This window comes from Dermacentor albipictus, chromosome 1, assembly GCF_038994185.2.
Source record: "Dermacentor albipictus isolate Rhodes 1998 colony chromosome 1, USDA_Dalb.pri_finalv2, whole genome shotgun sequence".
NCBI classification, from domain to species: domain Eukaryota; kingdom Metazoa; phylum Arthropoda; class Arachnida; order Ixodida; family Ixodidae; genus Dermacentor; species Dermacentor albipictus.
The window spans coordinates 342,165,105-342,180,140 of record NC_091821.1 but is presented as its reverse complement, the minus strand read 5'-3'; the positions used below and the strand labels follow the sequence as shown (position 1 = coordinate 342,180,140).

General features: G+C 46.5%; 2 protein-coding genes across 7 annotated transcripts in view; one reads left to right on the top strand and one right to left on the bottom strand.

The window, feature by feature from the left end:
• The window catches only part of LOC135907969 (uncharacterized), a 435,033-nt gene that overhangs the window by 152,491 nt on the left and 267,506 nt on the right, over positions 1–15,036 (top strand). The gene's annotated exons all lie outside the window — the stretch shown is intronic.
• Elk (Eag-like K[+] channel) overlaps positions 1–15,036 on the bottom strand; it is a 195,264-nt gene that overhangs the window by 177,761 nt on the left and 2,467 nt on the right. The gene's annotated exons all lie outside the window — the stretch shown is intronic.

The window sequence follows — 15,036 nt, the reverse complement described above, 5'->3', positions numbered from 1 at the left end:
GTAAGACCACACGCGTCAGCGAACTCACCGCAATTTCCTTCTTTCCTTCCCTCCTCTCTCTCCCTGTGATCATTGTTTTCCCCCTTTACCACTCCCCCGGTGTAGGGTAGCCAACAGGACGTTATTCTGGTTAACCTCCCTGCCTTCTACTTTTCTCTTTCCTCCCTCCTTTAAACTATCAGGGCGCTCACTTACTTCCCTGTTTAATTGTGCCAGCTGCTTATCGTCATTCATATTTTCTTGTTATTGTTTTTGTTGTATAGTGCCGAAGTTCGTTGAGATACTGTAGGACGTCCAAGTCAACAAAAGCCAGACTACTGACCCACGGTCACTTTATTGCACGCTACAGTGTTCGTTGTAGTATTGATTCACCTTCAGGCTACTGGCTTTTGCACATACTTCAGAGCATACAACCATGAGATGTTTCTCTCAATTTCGGAATACTCACAGTAAGCGCAACGAAAGAACAAATTAAAGGTTTGGGCCCATGGCTCCCCTTGATCAGACGAAGAAGTTCAAGGCTTCAACGGCACACTCAGTTGGAAAAGAAAGCGTCACGAAAAAGCGTCTGTTACGGCGTGAGATTTAACCCGGGCAGAGCTTGCGATAGAAGATATGAGCCAGGCAGATCGGGAGGCAAGAGGCAGCATAAGCAGATGTGGTACGCCTTCTTCGACATCTCGTCGCTTCGAGCTGTGTATAACTCGTACAAACATCATGACCACGAAACTTAGGGCTAGCACAAGGACACGTAAGGCTCACATTGGGCAACGATGCTTAGAGAGTTATTTCGAGCTCATTCGCAGTTGTCCGGTTCATCGAGACACGTCGCATTGTTTGAAAACATAACACAAATGTGTTTTCGTACTCGCGCCTGACAATAAACGCAACTTCTAACAGAGCAAAGCGAAAATTAGTTCGCGTTCGTCTCTCATATAGCTTTGCGGGAAGGTGAAAAAACAGCGTCGGCTATCTTGCCAACAAACGTCGAAATTTTTGGCGTTCTCCCTGGGGGTGTACTATCTAGGTTTCGAAAGGATAACAAGAGATTCTTGAACCTATAAGATTGTTTGGTACTGTGGAGTGCTGTTGACCGACCAGTTAGCAAAACAACTGTCCGTTTTTTTTTTCGAAGATGTTGACAGATAATAGACAACGGGCACATCACAACAGCCAAAGACATTGGATGTCTATATATTAAAGCATTCTACAGGCAAGGTGGTACTCCCCTTCCTCCCTTCATCAGCCTCCTCCAACCGCTTCTTCTCATCTTTACGCCGGATTGTAAGCGTCTGTCCATAATGTTCGTACGCAGATACTAAAGAAGAGACTATAGGTAATCACGTCGGCTGTCTTGGGATGACGCATCTTGGATCCTATGTGCGTTTGTTTCAGAGTATACCTTGGAAATTCCACCCTACTAAACTCACGGAGGAAGATATTTCCATCTTCAAACGCGGAGCTATCAGGAGAAAAGCGAAATTCTGTCGAACTTTGCCGCAGCAGAGCCGCGTCATTACGCTGCTGCGTAAGTAAACGCCGTGGTTCGCACCTGCAAGTAGCTTACCCCTGACCTGTCGTAACAATATGACACACTGTAATCGTTAGCTTCGTCACTTATAAATGATGCAGATAAACAAACTGCATGTATTCGTCTGTGGCGTATTCAAGCAACAGGGTTTTCTCTATCTTACTGTTCTTATATTTTTATCTCGTACGTGGGGCAACAAACGAAAAAAAAGCAGAATTTGCTCTTTATGTATGCCGCCTCTTCATCGAACAGATACATAGACCGCTTTCATTATTACGATACTCCCTAAAGCGAAATTTGAGCGCAACATTACAGTTGTGTTCATTTCGCGATACACTAAGGAAAAGAAATTGAGACCGGAAATGTCGCGCCGACTGGCAGTGTGCCAGTGCCATCCGCGCCTTCGCAGAGGGAAGGGCTGTATGAAAACGCTGGCATGATGAGCGATATCGGGGCCAGCTTTGGAAGAAGGCGATGACGAACGCGCGAGCAGCGGCGCGAGCGCGTTCGCGCGGCTACGCCAACGCACGGCGACGCTCAACCCACGAAAGGGCGCCTAAGATCTGCTCTCTAATACTATGGCGCCGTGTCGCAGCCATAGAGTTTCTCACTACATTACCTAGAGGGAAATCTGGCGCTGCAGCGCTGTGGTATGCATGAGAATGCCGGTATATTGTGGATTCGGATTGGCATCGTTCTCGTAGAGACAGGGCACCTTGAAGACGCGCTTGGCAAGTGCCGTTCCGTCTGTCCCACTGATTCATTTTCTACTAGAACAGCACGTGAAAAGCTGCTTTAACTTTATTATTACGCGAAAACATGTTTTGTTTAACTATGAGAACTTGTTATTGTGCGTACGACTACATGTTACGTAAAGAGTATCCGCGGGCCACTAAAGTTGGAGGACAGACAACAAGTTTCGCGCTCGCTTTGAAACAGTTGGTCGTCTGTTCTTGCTTTTCTTCGCTTGGTCATGCATCGTGACTGAGTAAAGATGTAATACGCGTGAATGGAAACATTCTACGAAGATTTTACTTTGAGAATGCGTTATTTGCGTAGCCATATCCACGTTTTAGACGAAGCCTCTTACAACACCAGCCAACACAAGCCTCGCAGACACATATCCCGTCATTCCCATGACGGCACGGTGCCCCCTTAAGAAACTCCCATAGACGGTGGCGCCAGATTACCCTCTAGGTGTTATAGTGAGAAACTATGGTCGCAGCCTTGTGCGGCACACTGCTTTCCTACTCGCTCTTTCGCCATACTCTCCTCCTCCGCTTTCCGCCTCATGCTTTTACTCTAACCTCCTCCTCCGCTTTCCTCCTCGCGCTCTCTTCACTATCACCGTCCTTAATCTCCCGCTGGACTCTGCGTTCGCTCTTTCATCCTTCGCCGTGCTCGTTCGCTGTGTTACAAGGAACGCCGAGCCACGCCGACGCTCAACGCAGAAACGGGCTCCTAGGAGTTGCGCTCTATAATATAAGCTCGTGTAACACGTGAGATTGTCGCGTATTACAAGGATAGGCACTGTTTTCTTCTCCACGTGAAAGCTATAGGTTGTAGTTTATTTCACCCTTGTTTGGGGGAGCGGGTGGAGGGGGCTAATGAAAGGAGCGAAGCAATGAGTGAAAAAGATCGTATGCTCAGTTCATCCCACGATCCATCTATTCTAGCACCGGGACATTCTCTTTATTTAGGTAAACAATAAAGAAAGAAAAAGAAAACGCTCATTTCCTGACTGAACTCTATGGGCATAGAAAGAAGCCTTGCAAGCACCTACACGATCACCTCAATTAATGAACGTTGAACGAAGGAACAAGCAATGAAAAAAAATTAAGAATATTATGAAAAAGCGCCGGCAATAAAAAACTTTCTTTAGGTCGTGTTTATATATATATATATATTACAATAATTGTAGCAACTGACAACATGCTAGACAGCGCGCGAAGCTGAGATCATCCTCTTTTTCCGACGACCAGGGTTAAAACATCTTCGTCAGCGTGTCACAGCATATGTATATATATATATATATATATATATATATATATATATATATATATATATATATATATATATATATATATATATATATATATATATATATATATATATATATATATATTAAGTTGGTGTGCTCGCGGCAGGATTGAGGAGCAAGAATGTCAAAAAATTGCACAGTGAGAGCTTTCAAACTTGTCGGCCTCTAGTCGGACGCGCTTGGCGCTTTTTATGTGAACGAGCGCAGTTGAAGGGAAACATTCCCTAGAAAGAGCGTAGGCCTGACGTTGCAGCTGCCTTATAGAGAAGAACTAAAATTTCGTTTCCCCTATTCATGCCTAACATTATTAGGAAACGTGATTTGAATACAGCACGGCGGACTAAGCACGAATCGGTGTACGATGAGGACTTTCCCACCGCAAAGCGCGCGATGAGCGCCTATTTTGCCGGTCAGTCGGCCAACTCGGCCATTCCAGTTTTTAGCACGGCGCAAGCGTACTACGGACACGGTCATGGCGCAATGCCAGCAGCGCACACGGGAGCAGCATCAGTATAGCGCCGGGGTGCTTTATTCAACAAGAGTACATTAACGATGCTTCTATGTTTCCCGATTTATAACTTTACACACCGGTAACAGTCAAGGACGGAGGAAAAATACACATACAAACGCCGACGTACGACGAGATAAAAAGCGGTAAATTAGGCGAATAAGCGCGCGATCCAATTTGTCCGGATAAATGTATGCGCATCATCCGACAATAGACTATAATGTGGGTCTTGTACCAGTGACTGATTCGCTGAAACCGCTTAATTTAATGTCATTCGTCGTGTCGCGAGTCAGCACTGTGTGCGTATTTTTCTTGGGTCCTTGGTCTGTTTGGCACAGCTGAATTCTACGATGACAAACCAATAATCCAGAGTTCCAACATTTCACCTCTATTCTGTCGCACACACAAAAAAAGAAAAGATAATGTCAGTAATACCTGTGCACATACCAGCCAACACTTTGCGTCAGCGGCTCAGGCTCAATCGTTCATGCAATATCAATAAGAGCTGTATGCACTTAACTTCAACACAGTAACGCGAAATGCCATTGCGAGCCCCGATAATGTCGTTTCATCCTGTGCTATTCCTGTGCAATCGTTACTAATGCATACAGGTCCCACAACACTTGCTAAGGTTCTAGCTCCGTCTGACACCGGTCAAACGTACCTAGACTTCGAACATGCCGGGCAACCCAAATATTTCCCTCGATAGCTACCGTGCTCTGCTGCTGAGCGCGAGGTCTCGGGTCTGATTACTGATCATGGCGGCCGCGTGACGTGAAAGCTAGAATGCAAAAAAAAAGATACAGCTGGCGTGCTCAAATTTAGCTGACGCTAAATGTGACGGATGGTCATTTGAATGCAGGTGCCTAGAGCGTGTGCAAATTGAACATGTTGGTAGCGTGAAAACCCTGGTGCTAGAAGAAACGAAAACGGCGTCTGTCCTGTCCTTTTCGTTCAAACTAACGCAAGAAGAAAGGCTTCTTCAAGAATCCCCGCGGCTACTTTGGTATGAATCAATCAACCTGACAGTGACACTAAGGCGCCACTCACTAATGCTGACGAAGAGCAAGGTAGAGGAAGAAAATATTAGTCGAGTGATTCATGTTCGCGTCAGCCATAACATTTTGCTGGATTCACAGGTGCCGTGTTTGCTTGTAATATCAATCGACAGCTGAGAACATGAAAAACAAAGAGGATGCGCATCTGGACAAAAGAAAAAGCAAAACAAACGGAGTGGCAAATAAGGGCCACCAATCTGCGAGCATTATTCAGGAAATGTGACGCAGTTGCGCTGACGTCACGGGCCAAGCCAACTGGGGAATGCTGCGGCATCGTTTTTCCAAGAGTCGCAGGTGTACAGTGCGATCATTTTTAAGGTTTATGGAATTTTAATGCAACCTGCTGTAGATAACATAATTCTAGTCCTTGAACTGGATTATTCAGAAGAGGCGGACATTACTTCCACGAGAAATCGAAAAACATATTCACCAACTTAACGAAAAATTAGCAAGTCAGCCCGAAAGACGAAGCAACAATTGCGATAGCAAATTAGTAGATAGCTGTGCGAAGTAAGGATAGTAGTTTTATCGGCCATATAAAATTGTGAACATTCGCTTACTAACCAAATTAACGATGATAGAATATGTAAGCGTGACTCAACGAGGACGTAGAAAGAAACAGACACAAAAAGACAGCGCTGCCTTTGCGTGTCTGCTTCTTTACACGTCCTTGTTCAGTCGCGCTTACCCATTATATCGTGGATTCAAACCAACTAGCCCATCAACGTGTTTTAACTAAACCCTAGAGGTGTCAGGCGTGCACAGGTAAAAATGAACACATCTCGCTCGATGACAGCGGAAACTGTCTGCGAAAACGCTGGAGTTAGGAATCGCGGAAGCAGCCGCGAGATAATTGACCTCCATGCATCTGCCGCTTCAACGTGAACGAAACGTCGAAAGCACAGCGCATACGAAGCTACTGGCACTACGCGCACTCTGCAAACATCGTAGATCACTTTGAAGATGAGGCCCGCGCGGGCGCACATTTTGGCCACGTCGCAGACCGCTTTCAAGACACCCGAGCGCCCGCAACGCGTCTCTATACGGCGTCCACCAAAGGCGTCTACCACGGCGTCCGCGATTCGCGTGGCCAACGCCATAGTAGACGCCGCGGTTGTGTCCACTCTGTATGGAGTGGCGGGCGAGGAGGACATCGAGACACCGTAGCAGCCGCCGGAGAGGAACGCCCCTCCTCTCTCACCTCAGCCCCCCCCCCTCCCCTGCCTAGCGCGCCACAGGAGAGGGCACGCATCGGCCGCGTTCCTCGCTCGCGCACGCGAGATTGAACCGCGTTCGCCGGCTCACCCTCACAAGCTTTCATTCATACGGAGCCTCACGGCGACGGCGACGCCGACGGCGGTAATGCGCCTGGAGTGTCCATATAATTGCTATCGTAATAAAATCCACTAATTATCCTTTCAATTAGTTACCTTACAGCACATATTGCAATTTAAGAATTGTCACCAGTGAGCTTACAAGGCGTATCCACTTGAAATGTATCTCTAGAATGGCGCCACTTTGGTGACGTGCGCCGTCAATGTGGCCGTAAAAATGCTCTGTTGGTCCACTTAATTAAAAAAAAACGCTCTTTTATGCATTGAAGCACAAAAGTAACTAGAACACCCACATATTTCGTTCCACACTTTGGGAAATAATAACCCGCAACTGGTGCCACCTTGGAAACTAATATCGAGCGGATACGCCTTACAAGCTTACTGGCTACAATTCGTAAATTTCAATATGTATTGTAAAGTAACTAGTTACAAAGTTTATTAGTGAATCTTTGTTAACTGCTTGAATAAGTGTTTTGATCCCTCGTGCTAGTAATGCCCGCCTCTTCGAGTAATCCAGCTCAAGGAGAAGAAATATGTTATCTGCCGCAGGCAATATTTTAAAATTCCAGAAAACTTAAAAATGATATCCCTGTTCACTGCGGGCGTGAGCGGGCAAGTAGGCGTAGCATTCTCACTTATTGTGGCGCGGTCTAGTATATTTAAGCGCCCGAAAGAACACTGCATTTTATACAAATGAGCATCGTAAGGACCTCGCAGCTGTGAGTCGTTCGCAAAAGATATGTCGTGCTTGAGGCGTTATGTGTAATCATTCAACTCTTATTCTAAGTAAAGTCATACTTCCCACTTTGCATGGCGAGTGCGGAATGTGAGCAATGATTGCGTCTTGGAGGTAAAAACTGTGGAAACTGCGGAATCGTGCGGTTTTAAGAATAAAGGGGATGCTCCGAGAAGTTATACGAACGTAATTAGCAGTATCAATACACTCCGCTCCTCGAAAAAGTGTAGACTAATACAGCACAACAGTTCAAGAACATGATTTCAGTGGTGTCACTTTCGCTTCACACTTTCAGAAAAGTGCGGGAGGTTATAGATACATTCGCGCAATGGAAAATATATTTCGGGTGTTCCTGCGTGATAGGCCTACGTCATTCACTTCTTTTTATGCGCGAATATCGCAATGTAGCTCTTTCTCTCTCACACACACACACACACGCACACACACGCACACACGCACACACACGCACACACACACACGCACACACACACACACGCACGCACATATAAGCACGCACGCACGCACGCACATATAAGATGACTCAGTCAATCACAGAACCAATGTGGCTGATAATGGCGTTTGTACAGCAGTGGTGCGCGTTAAGAAGAAATCCCATTAATCAATCCCGCCTGCTGGGTAGGTGCCATATTTAAATGGTAAGTAGAATAACCCGAGAAGTGCGCCATATATTATATTCTGAAGCCGATATAACAACCTATGCGCCTTCGCACCAATTCTGCGCAGTAGTCAGTATGTGGACGGCCGGACGACGCACTATCACGCATTTAGAACGTATGCTTCGTTTATTAGAATCATTCGACATTCTTGCGAACGAACGGGCACGTTCTTTCCATTTGCTAGCTCATAACCGTTTTTTTTTTTGCAGCAAAAGCTCATTGCGGTTAACAGTACATAAAATTCGTCTGCTTAGCCAGTCTGCATCGACTTTGCTAGGCAGGACCTCAAGAACTGAGAGGCAATGACTCCGATATCGCCGTGTTACTTGAGCACTGATGCGGGAAATCATCATCGTCGCTTACTTTACTAAAGCTCAAGGATGTTAATGTGTAGAAAGTAAGCAAAAAAAAGGAAAGAAAACCGCCTAATGATTTGCGTATGCAGTTGCGGGGAAGTAAGCGTGAGAGAACGACGAACCAGAGTTCGGGCACACGAAATACCATTTCGCCGCCTCAGGGACATTCGTCGACACAGCAACTACGCGTCTCGTAAATCGTGACGTCTAAAAAAAAAGACGAAACTCGCTGTTATTAAAAAATGCGCAGACGTGGAAGGAAGCGAAGTGAAAAAGGCCACGGCATGCGCATATGCGACGAGCGGAAATGTCACGAAAACTAAATGAAGGCGGTGCACCGAACGTGCGCTATTTGCACACGCCCGTTGGTGTCGCCATCGCTGGAAATAATAATGCATCGCGCCATACTCGCAAGGAATCTGTTTTTGTTATTGTTGTTGCTTTTTCGCACCATGCGGTGAAACTAAAGACGTGCACAGAACAATATCGGCAGCGGACACCCGTGGTAATTCAGGATGCCCCGCCGAGCCGCATTACTAAAATATTGCGTGCCAAGTATAGCCCGGAAGTTACGTCGCTGGAAGCAGCTTCTGCAATGGAGCAGATTAGAATTGCCGGCGACTCTGAATGGCCGGTCTGCTTCTGGCAGATGAGTTCGTCCGTGAGTTCATCCGTGAGAACGGTTGCAGCTATGACGGAAACCGTTTCTAAGGCAGTCTCAAATCTAAGCTCTGTCACTTTTCTATTCCGAAGAGCAGCTACAGCAGTTGACGTTGGTGGAATCATGGCTGACAGTATTTGTCTTCATTAGCCGCACGCCTGGCGTGGTTCGCATTTTCCCTGTGGAAGGAAAACGAGCGAATGTGCGCTTGCGGTACGAATTTCCGAAAGGAACAAGAAAAAGAAAAAAAAGGAAGGCTAAAAAAGTAATTTACCTAACTGCACCAAAAGGGAAGAAAGACAGCTCAGAATCGTGGTCAGGCGTTATGACCACGGGGAACGCGGAGCAGGTTACCTTTTTATCTTTTTTGGTGCAGTATAGTGAAATGAATGACGATGGAAAAGCGCGAATCAGACGAAACAAGCAATGCCTTTAGAGCGAGCTTAGTGAAAAGAAAAATCACACTTAATAATTATAAGGAAAAAAATTTATTCCCCGTCCCGACCTTGCGACCGTGCATGCCCAGCGAAGCTGTTGAAAGCTACCACTACAACTGCTGAGGTGGATATGCAATACCTCTTGTTGTAATGGTAATTGAGAGTAACGGTGGTAATGGGAGTAATGATAATATTGGCAGCCCGCCGGGGCTGGTCGTATTGATGTTTCTTTTCCCTTTGCCGCTCCTCGTAGGCACGTTACTCCTCGGGAGTCCTAACTATGCGTTTCTTACCTATAGCGGTGCTGCAACAACAATGATATGAGTTGCTAGGCTGTTTTTTTTTATATATGCAAGGCTAGTGACGACCCTCCCCACGTCTCAAGCTGCTGTTGCCCCGGCAGCTTACTTAGCCGGAAAACTTGACCAGGAAACTTGACCGGGAAACGTATGCAGGGAACGCTGCGTGGTTCGCATTGTTATCAGCAGCGCCTTATGACGTTGTTTGAATGCTTGGTTTGTGCTTCTTTAATGGAAGGAATGCTGTGTTGTATGTTGTGTGCGGGATACCAAAGAATTTACGCACTTCTCGCTTCAATCGCCGAAAGTGGTTATTTTTTTCGTGAGGACGTGCCGGGAAAAATCCCGTTCAACTAGAGGCTAACAGCTTCTCCGTAAAAGAAATGTATTTGCTTTGAAAGCCAGCAGTTTTGTTTGTTGCGTGTTTTTTGATGACGCGCTCAGTTGTGCGGTTATGCGCTCATACTTATTATAAATACACCGGGGTGCATTATTGTGGCATATTGGCGACAACCGAAGACAGCGTATCTGCATACCCCCATATGATAGTTTGGTAAAATATGAATGATAAATGACAGTGCCCAAACTTCTTATGGCTTAATGTGAAGGGGAAAAAACATGTGGAGGAAAAAAAAAGCTGCACGTAACGTTACTATTGGCGTATTTCTCGACAAGAGAGCGTTCGCTAACGTGATTTACGAGGCTATTTTTTACGCTCTGAAGTCCGTTGGAGTCGGCGGTCGTATGTACTGCTGTACCTTAGACTACATCACTGCTTGGCATGTTTAGATGTTCACAAAAGAAGGCGACACAGCCCCGCAAACATTGCATCGATGAGTTCCTCAGGACGGTGTTTAAGTCAGACCTTATTTCATTTATCTCTTATTGGACGGGAAAAGTGCATTCCCACTTCCGCTGAAATCTACTTACATGCAGATGACATCTGCATATAGAACTGTGGTCGCAACAGACGTGTCATACGAGCGAGATTGCAGAAAGCTATAAGATCGACTGAAAATTTCTATTCGCACGAGGTCTAACGATGTCACCGGAAAAGTTTGCCTCCATTGCTTTCAGTTGGCTTAATGCCTCGCGCTGCACGGTAAAGGCTGCGCACTCTCCCATTCGGTATGTGTTATGTCACAAGTTTCTGGGCGTGGCAATTGATAGACGAATGACGTGGACACCCCATGTTCAAGTACTAAAATAAAAAAAATTAGTTCATACGCGAGCATCTAGGGAATCAAAGCAAACAGCACAGAAAGCTTCGCTTACGTCAATTCCCAGAGTGCGTGGGATTCAGATAATGTTTACCTTCGCTTCTTCCTGTCGCTTTGTTTATCACTCTTGGTAGATTTAGTGATAAATGTTGTGCTCAACCAGATAAACTCTGCGGCTTATTTAGGTCCACACATATTAAAAGAAGACCATTGGACAGAGTGCGCTAAGTGCAAGTGTGAAGAGACCATCAGTCACCTTCTGTGCCACTGTTCTCGCTTCGATAATCAACGTGAGACTCTCCAGTGTGCATTAAATAGACTGGATGACAGGCCATTCACGGAAGCGAAGATCTTGGGAGCCTGGCCTCACAGCTCATTGGCCCAAAAAGCAGTTAGAGCGCTTTTTCGCTACCTGAAGGCAACGGACTTGAGTGCCCGACTATAGACAACCTACACTTAAGTTCTCTCTCTTTCTCTTTCACTCCCCATTCCCCTCCCCACGCGTAGGGTAGCAAACTGGACTCAGTCTAGTTAACCTCCCTGCCTTTCCGTCTTCCCTTCTCTCTCTCTCTCTCTCTCTCACCATTGGACAGAAAGTTGTTGGGACGCCTTTGCAAGGTGAGATCTGTCTTCTTGTAGCTAGAGCCATGCTCATCCTCGAGTACAAGCACTGTTCTCACCAGAGCAGGGTGCTTCATGACAAGTCTATTAGGTGACAGAAGCGGCGTTGTGTTGCAGCTACAGGCGGGTTTAGCCTAGTGATCGAAGCGGGCAATTTCTCCACCTGAGAGTCTCTTTCATTGTCGCTGGGGTATTCACGATCTGTCGAGCAGTTCAGTATTTCTGAGAAATGTGAGAAGGTATGAAGCCTCCTTGGGGGCTTTAGCAGACTTTTCCGGAAACACAAAGTGTTTAAGACGCGCATGTGGGAATCGTTTCTTTTGCAGGTTCTCACGTAGAGTGTGCCTTTAACCACGGTAGCTCGGGCACCCCTACATGGTTACTCAAGGTGTGACGTACCGATTATCCGCTGTGCAATTCGTGCAGCGAGACACGAGACATCGAACAATTTCCGTAGGTGACAGAAGAGTTCATGTGTGGTTGTTGCGGTTGACGCCAATATAGTGAAATACAACGGTGGCTGCCCATTTCCCTGAACATTTCAGAACACGTGCATTATTGGATCAAGGCTGGCGTCGTTGTAAAGAGACCAAGGATGGAACTGAAAGAGGAACTTGTACACCAAGACCTATCTACCCTGAACACTGTGCGCGTAAGCTTTTGTTTTATCGCCTGGAGGCTGACCGAAGTATGCAAGTGGTAAAAGTACAAGAAAGAAAAACAGCAACCGCGCTCAACTAAAATGACAAACCGAGTACGTACACAAAACCTATATGGCAGCATAGAAGCTTCATGAACGCATGGACGACACCCGCCCGTAGGGGCCGATAGTGCCAAGGCCAAACCCGTGTGGTCGAGGTCGATGAGTGCGGCCTCCTCCTTTTTTTTCCCTCTGCACGTCACCGCGTAAAAGCCATTGAAACGGGATTAGCGGGACTCGATCATGATTTGGGGCTACAGAGCCGCCTTAAAGGACATTCGCTGTAGCGGAGAATATAGCTAACTGGAACAGATACGTGACCGGGGGCCGCGCGTGAGCTGGCTGCGGGTACGCCGTAAATCTTCGGCGACACACACGCAAAAAAGAGAGATGCAGTTCCGAGAAGCTGTAAACGACCAAAGTCCCCTTGTCCTGGCGCGTTTTATTTATGTGCGCGGGACACTGCGGAAAGCTGCGGTCACTAACGGTGGGCCCTAAGCGTATACGGGCCCGCGCGCAGAAGGGCGTGAGGCGCAGTTATTTATTTTATAACCTCTTTCGTCTCGGTCAATGTCGGCCAGCCTCGAGATCGCTTCGGGCCAGCCTGCGCTGACGCCGAACGTCAAAGGCGCGGCGGGACACTTATCGTAAAGGGAAGAGTGCGCTCGTCGTCGACTGTATACGAAGAAGACCTCCGGGGACGCGTCTCGGAGAGCACACTGAATGAGCTCCGCGGCTAGCGTTTTTAAGCTTTGGTTTTCATTTTTTGTTTTCTGTTCCTTCGACGGCGAGTCGTTACCGCTGCTTTTATGCCCCGCAAACGTTGCGAAAAACGTGAGTATGGGACGCTATGCTGAGCATACGAGAGAGCAAAGTCACGCCACTCGTATGCTTCGAGCTGCTATGCTACGGTGGATTACAACATGCGTTATTACTGCGCTGTCATAACAGCAGGGAGCGGTAGAATTGAAGGAAATAGAGGGTAGTTAACCGAAGAATATCTTCAGTTGGCTAGTATCTACTGCGAAAGGGAAAGAATTTTACGAAACGTGAGAGGAAAGGTGGGACAAGAAGGAACGAAAGGAACAATGTGAGAGTGTCTTTATGGGCGCTTTGAAACTGTCTCTCAAGACGGGAACTAATATCGCACACAGTCTGAATGCCATATACAGATGTACAACGGCACATGCTGCATAGTGCCGCGCAGTCGCAGTTTGTCCCGCTTGCTGCTCTTCTCTCGCCCCAATGGGTACACAGGTTAAACCGAGAGCCAGCAGCAGAGAAACAGCACCGTCTGCACGCGCATGAGGACTTGCACATCGCATGTATATACGTGATTGCTAAAGCTAATGGAACGAGGAGCTGTAGCATGATCGCATTGCTTTCGATCCCAAAGGCGCTTGTGGAAGTTTGGCAAAAGCTCGCGAAGTATAATTGCGAACATTATTTTAAAAAAAAGTTCTGGGGTTCTACGAGCCAGAATCCATGCTATGATTATGAGGCATGCTGTAGTGTTAGACTCTGGATCAATTTTGACCAACTGGGCTTGTTTAACATGCGCCCAATGCGTAATACACGGGCGCTTTACGAGAATTATGGCGTTTGACGACTTGAAATGAATTATTGCCTATAATTAAAAGTATTTACAAGTCAGTATAACGTTATCGAGGCATTTCGGCGCGTGTACGATATCGCTGTGCCAACTCTTCATTGCTGAGGATCGGTTTTAGTGGCACTTGCAACTTTCCGTTGCACGCCACCGCGATTTTCGACCAGCCACCTCAAGATAACCAAGGGGAAGTGTACCAATCGCAGACCCTCCTCAACCGGTCATTTACTTTCACTGTGCTAGCTCAGTCCTATCGAAACTCTCTCCACTTGAGCGTGTTCATCGCCCCTTAACCAATTAGATAAGAAAAACTGCTTAACGTAGGGAATGCTATTCGCTTTGAAAGCAAAAGAAAGTGACATCCCTTAAACAAGAAGCGCGTTTCATTGAGCATTTGAAACAACGCAGAGTGTTAGGCCTAGATTCTTGTGTCGCTGGTTACGTGAATTTGTCGTCAGAAGATTGGAATAAAAACAGATTGGAATAGTTTTACATTAAAGGGCCCATGATTCCCTCAATAGTCAGCTAATTAGCCGCGTTCCTGCCCTATACAGGGAGACAAACTTAGTGAAATGCATGGCGCGCATTTTTCTAATCATTGGTCATCGTTACCTTGACTGCACAAATAAGTTCATTCAAGGGTTGTATCATATTTGGCCACGACGGAAGCAGACGAGCGCATCCTTCTTTCCGCTAACCACTTTGACGCATGTGCCACCCTCTCGCACAAAACTACAAAAGAGAGCCTAATAAAAAGACGAGCCAGTTGATGCCAAACACAAGGTCCATCTAAATAGGTCGTGAAGCTTGCAACGAAAAGCGTGCGAAAACCTATCGCCAAGGATATCAATTAGTGGTGCACGATTTAAGCACGACTAGGTGAGGGGGCGACAAACACTGAAACTATAAAATCAATGTGCAAAAAAAAGTTCCTCTCACATCTTTAATCAGAATACCGGCATACGAGTAGCTTTTCCGTTTTAGATATTTTTCCTGCACGGAAAGAACGCATTTTTTTTCGATTTCACAACTTATTACTTCTTTCTTGGCGACCCTTACCAACCAGTGATTTTGGCGCAAGACTTGGCAAAGCTGTGCAAGCCAGCTATTATGACACGAGCAATGGCGTCGCTCACTCGAACGAGGCGGTTTCTTCCGAGTTCTTTTTTTATTTATTTCCTTGCGTGTTTCTACAAAGTGTGGCGGGCGCTTCACTTGAAACTTAGCGTGACCGAGTGCCCTGCATTC